Below are 9,092 nucleotides of genomic sequence, written 5' to 3'. Positions count from 1 at the left end.
GTCATATTGAGTGCGACTGTACATATACCTAGGTCAAATACTACAGAGGATTCTAGTACTCGTGAACTGGAAGTTCACCTAACAATAAGGATGAGCTGGAACGCATATGGCAGGAATATTCCCCAACAATGACAGACAATCTGCCGCTGTCCATAAAACGAAAAGTATATAATACTTCTGCATGTTGCTAGTTTTAACATATGGAGCTGAAACTTGGAGGATAACAAAGAAACCTTTGAAAATGTTGGAGGACGCTTGAGCTTCGCTTCAAGAGTAGAACGTGACAGCATAATCGGGTCCCATTCACATCGCCCTCTCAATCAGTAGCCTCACTTCGTTTCTCGTTGGACACCTCAACCATGCCGCAAGGAAGGGAACATGTTTGTGCGAGTAACATTGGCCGTTTAAAACTATCCTAGAATGCCCATAGAGTTTCCTACAATATTTACTAGAGGGAACTCTGGCGCTACGATCGTTCAGCAACCCATGGGAATGATGGGTAGTACATGGATTTGCCTAATCTTCATGCTTGCAGCTTCAAACGCACTTGTGGCTTTGTTTATTGTTGTGTTTTGGCTTTTGTTTCGGATAAAAGAATGGATCGTTGTGAACCGATTTGAATTGGTGAGCCTAAAAAGGTAAGGTGGTGAAGCGGAACTGCTGAGCGTTTGCTGAACTTCGTCTTGCGACAAAGCGGCTGCAGGTCACACGGAGCCAAACAGAGCCGAAAAAACGAAGCTTAGACAAATCCATGTACTACCCATCATTCCCATGCAGGCTGAAGCACCATGCATTGCAGCTCCCGTAGACACTAGCACCATAATTCCTTCCAGTGTATTATTAGGAAACTCTATGAGAAGGCCTACTGCAAGTACAGCTGTGAAGGGCCCACTATGCCAATTCCTCCTTTTGTGAATCGGCGAAGTACCCTCTATGCATCCATAAGGCAACACGTGAACCTACGTAGCTGCTCACTTTTGTTGATGCTTTTGCTGATTTTGATCACTAAATATGTCTGAGTGTTTGTAATGGGCGGGCCTTTAAACCCCTCCTCACTTGTGCAATTCACATGTCTTGACGCCTGGTGCGATTCAGCGCTCCTGCAACGCAACATAACGTGTGTTAAGGAGACTTTTCGTATTGCATGACATTCGTATGGTTTCTTTTCTTTTAAGCAGTTCAAAGCAATGGCGTGGCTCAGTCTTAGAACACATGCTTGCCACACAGAAGGCCTGGGTTCGATTTCCACTCTAACCAAAGTTTCTATTATTTATTTATTTGCATATATCTCGAATTTTCGCTCACGCACAACACTGATTTTTCACTCACAACAAATGACGCCGACACCGAAATTTCTGTGACACAAGCTCTTTAATGCTATCGCATTATCGCATTAAAAAATAAGGACCTTAGAGCACACAATGTTATGGAAATCGGTAAGCATAACTTAAGAGATTGGAAGACAGCAGAATGTGTCAGACAAGAAACAGTGGTAGCTGAGTATTCTAGTTGATATTAAGTGGAAGAAATAGACCTGGGCCGTCCATGTAATGCGTAGGGCAGACAACGGATAGAGCAATGGAATGGATACCAAGGGAACGTAAAACATGCTGAGGATACCAGCGAGTTAGATGGACCAACAAAATTAAAAAGTTCGTAGGTATAAAATAGAATCAGCTCTCACAAGAATGGGTAAATGGGACATCATTGGGAGAAGCCTTTGTCCTGCAGTGGACATAAAAAAAAGGGGCTGAGAATGATGATGATATGCACTTATAAAACCCACATTTTGAATACATTCCTCATCAAAGAATCCATCTTCTAAATGTGAAGTATTTCTTCGCGAACCAAAGGCACTTCGACCGTTTCTGTTTGTCTAGCTGCCTACATCTGGATGCTCTCATGGTTGTCTGGCGTAGGAGAACATGAGTGTATGATGAATATGATTAACAGGTCATGACATGAGCACGGTGTAAGAATATTCAGGTGTTGACACTGCGCGCGCCTAAGCGGCCAGAAAATGTTCGGTCGTCGGTCCGTTGAACGGTGCGCCATCTAGTGGCTTGAGGCGGAGTGCGCCGCGCTCGCCCACGGCCGGGCTAGTCTAGCCCGGCCGTGGCTCGCCGTGCCCTCTCCTGTTGCTCTCTCGATTTCGCCCCTCGACGCCGCTTGGCGGATGCACATTATCCAACAAAATGGCACAAAAAAATGCACGTTATCAGCAGCATGCGCGTTGCTATGGAGACGACTGCCCCGCTTTTCGTAGCGCCCTCCAAGACGGCGCCGATGAAACTGCAAATCATCTGATAAGAACCCGAACATTATCTGGACGCGCGTGGATTGCGATTTCCCATGCGTTGGGGGAAGAGTGTCATCACCTGAGTATATTCTTACACCGTGGACATGAGTAACGTGACATGCCCACTGTGTGTGTCGTGAAACTCTTTCCCCCAGTCACCAGCTGTGGCACATACCTGCCCATGGTATGTGGGTATGCACCACACTCTATTCACAGTCTATATCATAGAGAGCAAGATTACTCCTAAAATGTAATTAAATTACATAAATTATAAATTACAGCTGGCCAAAAGCGATGACATTACATTATGATTACTTTTGGAAAATGGCCTTCGAAATCCAGACAAGAGGGGTCGACGATGGCTCCCCGGCCTCGGCGGTGTTTGGTCTTTCGAACACGGTCGTTTACCACGCAACTGCTCGGACGACGCACGCACGCAGCGGCTTTGCTGGCTGCTCAGTTAGCACATGAATGATGAATTCTTATTAAAGTAAAATCATTAAGGCTTGAGTTCAGGTGCTTGCAACTTTTCTGTGGGCCTGCCTTGTTCCCGGGCTTGATGTTTAGCACTCGGATTAACTTGTCTGTTATTTTTCTTTGCTGCCATAAGGGAAGCGGACATGCTATATTTTAGTTAAAAGTAATTAGGAAAGTAAGAGTAATTTACTTGAAATTACTCACTTGGAGTAATTCATTACATTACTAAATTACCAGCCCACAAAAGTAATTATAGTTACATTATTAATTGCAGAAAAAAGTAATTTAATTACTGCCAAGACTGGTTGGTCTATATCAACCACGAATGGCGAGAATAGACATTGGAAATTTTATAAGACACTTTGCGGAGGTTCAACGTGAGAATGACATACCGTTTGTTAAAGTTGGCAATTTGAATGTAGCAAACAAACTCTGAAAAACGCGCTGCAACGACCCTCAGCCAGCAGTCAGACTTTACATATCGTAAATAAATGTATTGTGGCTGCTGTGTTGGCTATCCGCTTTAATAGCTACGTAATAAACAATACACACAAATTCAGCAATCTATGACTCATGCAGTGACACAGCAAGCTATAGTCAAGGGTTCCTCAACCCTGGATAAATAGGCATTCGAATGGTAGTTATGGATATCGTCGCACTGTAGCAGGCACTTCGTTTCAATAAAATTGACGTCTGTAGTCTAACCTGAGTGTTGACGTTACGCGGACCATAAGCTACCTTTTAGGCGCCAGGATAGTCGACGTGCCTAGTAAACCAATGCTATACACGCTACCTAACTTACACAAAGACGTCAATCCACCTCATAACGTTGGGCTCAAAGTAAAAAAATGTGGCATAGGCAGCTACTTGCTGAATGCTTCACATGACATCAATTCCGACAATGTGTGGTATCTGCTGGAAAGATGTTTTTCTAACGAACGTTAACAGTGCCGCATTTTGCAGTACTTTTTATAAAGCAAAAATAATCTAAATTGAAATAAAGACTATTAAACTATCATCACCATGAAATAGTGGCACCTTCATATCAAAGAATATTTTGCAGTTATTGCTCGAAGCAATGATCTTATACAAATAATTTTGCAGAATGCAGCTTCACTTCTGTGTGCAAAGTTTGAAGAATCCTTATGGCACCGCAAACTTTCTTTCCAAATGATATCGCTTGAAGAACAACTTCCAGAGTTGAAATACAGGTTTTTGTTTCTTTTTTTTTTTGACAATAGATTTTTGATAAAAATGCTGTGACAGTCAGGCAGCTGTCGTCTCCGCACACGAACCTTGCATCGAGGTTACACCTAAAGTTATATTCAAATGAGTAATTAACACAAACTTTTTAATTAACTTTTAAATTATTAACATGAGAGCAAATGTTTGTATGGGAAATTTGCAGGACGTGATAATTTATGGCATACCGATTTTTTTAAAATCCCCCCCCCCCCAAAAACGCGCGTAATTTGAGATACTAATCATCGAAATCCAAGGCCCCGAGGCATTTCCTCCGAGCGCGGAGGAAATGCCGCCGCTCCAGAAGTTAACGTGGCGAACTTTTAAAAAAAGCTGCGTTGCAGCAGAATCTGGCCAGGAATAACGGCAAGTTAAACCAAAGGCGTCTGCTGTTAAACCAAAGGCGTCTGCAAACCAAAGGCGTCTGCTGCGCAGACGCCTTTGGTTTGCCACGTGACCGGGTCAAATGCTTGATATATGTGCGTGTAATTTCCAATAAAGTTTAGTTGCGAGTTCAGCGCGGTGTCGTCTCTTCCAAGCATGAACCACCAACTAGCCCAACTTTCGCTATTATTAACGGCAAGTCGTCTGAAATACACAAGTGGACGGCTTATTTATTCCGTGTGATGTTTCGTGCTTATCTGATTGCATGTCCATGCCTGATTCTTTCGCGATGTATCCAAGAAAACCGCAATTTCCACTTTTTTTTTTCTTTCATTGCACAGCTTCTTGCAGAGAAGCGAAAGTGTTCTTTGCTCATATTTAGAGTTTAACAAAGAAGACAAGTGCTAAACACCAAAACGCAAATAATAAGCGGTCCACTCGTGTATTTGATACGACGCGCTTTTTTTTTTTCAAAGTTCGTCTCGTGAACTTCCGGTCTGACGTAACACAGCTAGCAGCGGCATTTCCTGCGCGCCCTGTGCGCTACGCTTCGATATCACCTGGATCTGGGCCTTCAATTTCGATTATTAATATATCAAATTACGCGTGTTAAGGAGTATGTCATAAATTGTCCCGTCCTACAACTTTTCCATAAAAACAATTACCCTCAAGTCAAAAGTTAAAAAGTTCGTTAACGAGTGTTTGTTAAATACTCCTTTCAACGTAAATTTAGGTGTGGCAAAGTATTTCTGCCTCAATATAGGGTTCGTGTGCGAAGACGACAGGTGCCTGACTGTCATAGCATTTTTATTTAAAAAACTGCATTCACCGAAAAAAAAAACAATACCCTGTATAATGATCACTTTTTTATTTTCAGCAGGATTCACCATTTCACAACTAGAGATGCAAAATTTCTGGAAATTTGAGCGGCAGAATGCTTTTTCCGCTGCTTACTTTTTCGGCAGCCCTGGCAAAAACTGAAACACCGGTGAAAAGACCTCATACCACAATTCAAGCGTACTCCGCATTGCTGTCCTTGAACAATGATTCCTGTACTTACCTCCACCTGGCTTTTCACTCACAGAAAATTACGTGATCCCAGACATAATATAGAGAGCGGGCAGATCACCTCGGAAATCCTGGCAAGTTATTGAGATTACCAATACATGTGCAGAAACGTGCGGCGAATGCTAACTGAAAGAAATGAAAGAGCTTATGCCTGCAGTTTCATTAAGGCGCACTGTACTGTACTCTCTAAGAAAAGATCGAGTAAAAAGGGCGTCCCACAATAATAATCGTCATCTGGCTTGCTTGAGTTTCCTCTCTTGAAAACTTGGCGCTCGCCACTTTCCTATCAAGAATGCTATGTCACGCTTATAACGCACATGCCGTTCGTGATCACGAAGTGCCGGACGCGCGGCGATAATGCGAGGAAAGGCATGCAAGAAAGGTGGCGATTATTATTGTGGGACAAAAAGGCACCTTTTCATTCGCTCTTTTTTTTAGAGTGTAGCTATTTTATTGCGATGGCACTTATATGGATACTCCAAGCGCATTTTTGCCGTCGACGTCGCCGTGATGTTCCGTAAAAAGTCAAAATCGATAACGTCGCCCTGCGCGTCGTATGCTCTATGTGCGAGTGAAAGCGCGCGAATGCTGCCGACGATCGCGGCTCAAGCGGAGTGGAAACACTCCGGCCGTCGCCGTCTCGCGAAAGGCGCATGGAGGGGGGAGGGGGCTGCGTTGCTCTTGCAGAAACAACGTACTTTGACCGGCCGGGCGTGGTCGCCTGCTGTTGTGCGCGCCGTATCTTTACAGGGATCAGCAGACTGCTCGTACTTTTGCGTGCGTGCTGTGTTCTGATCGCAACGTTTGCGTTGAAGCCGCAGAGAGCACGATGGTCGCTGCAGCTGCCGCGTTTCCTTACGCCAGCGTTTTAATGAGTTACGTCAGGTCGCATGTTAAAGCACTGAGCTGCTAGCCTTACTTCGTATAGCGTTCCACTTTATTGCTATCATATTAATTTCTTTGCCCTTGCGGCGAAACTGTGACTTTATTTTTCGAAATGAAAAAAAAAACTTATAATGTTGTGTGCATATTTGCACGTCCGAGTCGTGCCAATCGTCCAGCAACTTCAGAAAAGTTTTTCGCGCATACCGTTGCTTCTTCAAGCGAATTAGCTTGTTATGACACATTTTGATGGCCGTGTAGTACGCGAAAAGCTCTGCGCCGGCGTACTCTGTGCCTGTACAGTTATATTTGATGGCTTCTAACTCTGTGGCATGTGGTAAGGCCATTTTTCTCAATGTAACGTTAAATATAAGACGATCGATGTCACCATCAGCGCTCTCCGCAAAGAAAACATCACTGAACAAACTTGCAGTCATTATAACGGGAGTGCTTCTGCTAACAAAATTAATGCGCAAAATTGTAGCAATAAAAAAAGCTTAAATGGTATAAATCCGGGAAAAAGTATTTGCGCGCAAATTTTTTTTCAATGTAACCTGCATAATTATCGCAATAAGTGAGTGTGCATGTGAAGCTGTTCAGGGCCAGCCTCGCTTCCTCAGGAATTCAATAGCCAGAAAGCTAATCGCAGCTGCAGATGGCAAGACGCAAGACTAATTTTGGAAACGAAGTTTATAAGCAGTTCCAAAGTATTGCACGAACAACTTCCTAATGTAACTGCAACTTTGTGAACAAGCAGCTGCATTTCAAAGCTGTCATCGGACAGCTTGCCTCGTTTCATGGTGAATACGCCCACACGTATACGCTAAATAGGCGCTCGACGGACACGCTTTGTGGCACTCCTGTACGTATTCACTTTCAGAAAGAGCTGGTGAACGCGCGGGTTTTCCTTGAACCCATTCAGCTCGATGTAATGAGGCACCAAAGGTACCGAGACAGTCGTTCATCCACAGTTGGCGATGATGTTGAGAATGCATTTCCGAAGAAGTTATCGTTGTGCTGCAGCTCAGGCACTCCTGATCTCCGCAAGCCAAGAAAATCATCTCGACAGCTCGCTTTTGACGGTTACGAGGACCGCATTTCGCTTCGATTCATCGACGATCAACGAAACTTGAACCTCGATAGCAAGGTAGCCGAAACTAGTAGATCCATTTAAGACATTTCGGGAATTTGATCTCCATTGCAATTTTCCCCGCGCAACTAAGGACCCCACGCGTGGTCGCTTTGTCAACGCTTGGCGGGCCGACAGCAGTCCACCACTGCGACGAAATAACATCGGGGAGAGCTTTTGTCTGAGCAAATTGGTGCGACATTTGCGAAATCAGCCTGGTCCTGTTTGTACATGTGCTTTCGTCTCGTCTTTCGTGCTGGTTAGCTTCGCAAATATCGGGAAGAGCTCCGGGAAAGTAGCTTCTACGAGACGAAAAAATTTTGTGTAACGTCTTGAGATCATTTGAATAAAAAGTAACGAGTAACGTCACACCTCGCGTTACCGAAAAATGCTAACGTAAGTACGTTACGCGCTACAGTTCCGAAATAGTAACGAGTACGTTACTAAGTTACTGGAAAAAGTAACGCGTTACCGGTAACGCCGTTACTTGTAACGCGTCACTGCCCTCTACACAAGCTCATGTTTCCCGACGTATTGCCAGATGGCGTCCATATCTCACGCAGCGCCTCCTCTGTCGTCTTTACACGGCATTTGCAGCGGAGCACGCAGATACGCGGCCATTTTTTTCCCCTCACGTACTGCAAGTATATCTCTTGTTGACCGGCTGCTTCATATGAAGAAGTATTTGGTACGAATACTGGCGTTCTCAAAAGCCGTTAAAGTTTACGCCGACTGCTGTCATGCTGCCAGGCAAGCAGATTGACACTGCCGTTAATATTAAAGGGGCCCTGCAACACTTTTACAAGTAAGCATCGAATGGCTTCACTAAGGGAGTTTATTGCCTCACGAATCGACCACCGCAAGAATTTTTAGAATCCGTCAAGTACGAGTGGAGTTACAGAGATGTGTCGCACGCTGTAATTGCTATCTCTCTCCTCTCGTCCCAACGAGCGCGCTCGAAGCTAAGCAAGGAGGGATGGCACGGGGGAAAGAAGTCGGCAGACGGGATTAACTGGGCCGAGGCGGTCGTGGCTAGCTACTGGCCACCACCCTTCGAACCATCGGCAAGCTAACTTCAAAGACCTTTTTGTGCTGTGAATAAAGTTTCTTTTCTCTCTCTCTCCCCGTATTATCTCTCCTCACGTCACGCTCGGGTCATGACCTTGAGCATTTTTCCTTTTTTTTTTCTTCGAACGTGCGGCGCACTTTCAGTGTGATCGCGAGCGAGCGCGCGGGCACTTGGCAGCCTCCCGCGGCGGCTTCGGTAACTATGCAGCTCACAATGCTCAAATCAGCCAATGGCTGTTAATTTGAGTATATGGCGCAGTCATTTGGGTATATGACATTATTTGTAAAAAGAAGAGGGAATTCAATTTTTAGCGAACTTTGAAAATTAATTGTAAATTCGAGGCCGCGTCCTGCGCTATATTGTTTGGCTCGCATGTTCTCAGGAGCCTCGACTACCGATCGGCAGCGTTTTTTAACCATGCTGAAAAAGTGTTGCAGGGCCCCTGCAAGAAATACAGCGGAGGTACGGGTTGCGCGGCCTCCAATACATATAGTGCGGTGGGATAGACCATCTCTAGGCCACTGGCATGCATGACATGAGGC

This window comes from Rhipicephalus sanguineus, chromosome 1, assembly GCF_013339695.2.
Source record: "Rhipicephalus sanguineus isolate Rsan-2018 chromosome 1, BIME_Rsan_1.4, whole genome shotgun sequence".
NCBI lineage: Eukaryota > Metazoa > Arthropoda > Arachnida > Ixodida > Ixodidae > Rhipicephalus > Rhipicephalus sanguineus.
The sequence above is the reverse complement of the archived record's forward strand: the minus strand, read 5'-3'. Positions refer to the sequence as shown.